Source organism: Arachis ipaensis, chromosome B9, assembly GCF_059453495.1.
Source record: "Arachis ipaensis isolate K30076 ecotype BB chromosome B9, ASM5945349v1, whole genome shotgun sequence".
Classification (NCBI taxonomy): domain Eukaryota; kingdom Viridiplantae; phylum Streptophyta; class Magnoliopsida; order Fabales; family Fabaceae; genus Arachis; species Arachis ipaensis.
In genome coordinates this window covers 89824198-89825802 of record NC_142444.1, presented here as the reverse complement: position 1 = coordinate 89825802, position 1605 = coordinate 89824198, and the positions used below count along the sequence as shown (strand labels likewise).

At 41.7% G+C, this 1605-nt stretch overlaps 1 non-coding gene across 1 annotated transcript; it reads left to right on the top strand.

The window, feature by feature from the left end:
- Positions 1-1047: 1047 nt before the first annotated feature.
- On the top strand, positions 1048-1150 carry LOC148545410 (small nucleolar RNA R71). The gene has a single exon (XR_015901340.1). It is a non-coding gene; the product is annotated as a small nucleolar RNA R71 (small nucleolar RNA).
- Positions 1151-1605: the final 455 nt, after the last annotated feature.

Genomic DNA, 1605 nt, shown 5'->3' with positions numbered 1-1605 from the left:
TGCCTTTGGCACATAAGGTTTCAGAGTTTCCTTCCTTATTGAGTCTTTTCTTTGTACAGATCCAATTCCTTGTTCCTTTTCTTCCATGTTGCTCTGGGGGTTTCCTTGGCTGTGCTCTGTTGGCTTAGTGGTATCTTCTTCTAGGATTTTTTCATTTGCAAGAGTAACTGCCTTACACACTTCCCATCTCACCTTCTTCATTTTCCCTCTTGGATTTTCTCCGTGTCACTTGGGAAACTATCAGTGGACTTCAGAATTTGCTGTGAAAGATGTCCTACTTGAGATTCGAGATTCTTAATAACCTCTCCTCGGCATTTTATACTCCCTCTTACTTTTTCTTTGAATTTCTTTATGTCCTCAAATTCCTTGCCAAGGTTTGCAAGCATAGCTTCCATCCTGGCCATTCTGTTATCATCATGTGGTGATGGTTGGTGAAAATTGGGGTGTTGAGAGTGGTTGTTGTGGCTTTAGTATGGTGGATGTGAATAGGTGTTTTGTGTGGTCTGGTATGGTTTTTGGTTGGAGTTTCGGTGAGTGGAGTTGTTGTACTAGGTAGGATTGTAAAGTCTGTGATCTTGGCCTTGGTTTTGTTTGTTCCCCCACCCAAGGTTTGGGTGGTTTCTCCAACCAAAGTTATAGGTTTTGGAGTAAGGATCATTGGTTTGCCTGGATAAATTTCCAAGGTAATTAGCTTCCTCTCAGTTAACTCCTTCTTTTGTCTCCAACTCTTCTTGGGGTGATAGTTGAGTGTGGATAGCTGCAGCCTGATTCTTTTCCATTTGTTTGGTCAATTCAGCCAGTTGCTTGGTGATCATCTTGTTCTGGGTCAGAATTGCATCCACATGGTTCAATTCCAAGACTCCCCTGTTGTTGCTCCTATCTGAGGTATAAAAATACTCATTGTCGGCCATTGTCTCTATCACATCAGTAGCTTCTTCAATGGTCTTCTTCTTGTTAAGGGAACCTCCAGATGAGTGGTCTACAGCCTTTTTTGATTCATGATTCAGCCATTCATAGAAGATATGAATTTGTACCCACTCATTAAACATGTCAAGGGGCATTTCCTTCTCAAATTCTTGAATCTCTCCCAGGCTTCATAAATGATCTCACAATCCAGCTGTTTGAATGTTTGCACTTCAGTTCTCAGCCTATTTACTTTTTGTGGAGGGTAGAACCTTGTCAAGAATTTGTTCATTACATCTTCCCAAGTTATCAGGCTTTCCTTTGGGAATGATTCCAACCATTTTGATGCTTTGTCCCTCAAAGAAAATGGAAACAGTAACAATCTATAGGTGTCAAGATGAACACCATTAGACTTAACCGTGTCACATATCCTTCGAAATTTAGTGAGGTGCTCATTAGGATCCTCTTGGGCACTTCCTCCATAAGAACAGTTGTTTTGCACAAGAGTTATGAGCTGAGGCTTCAATTCGAAGTTACTAGCATGGATAGTTGGCTTTTGAATGCTGCTGCCGCAGTTTCCTGGGTTTGGATTGATGTATGATCCCAGAACTCTCCTCTCTTGTCCAGTAGGGTTAGCTCCACCTCTTCTGGCATGATTGTTCACCTCTCCTTCGTGATGGTTTTCCATATCATTCTCCATGG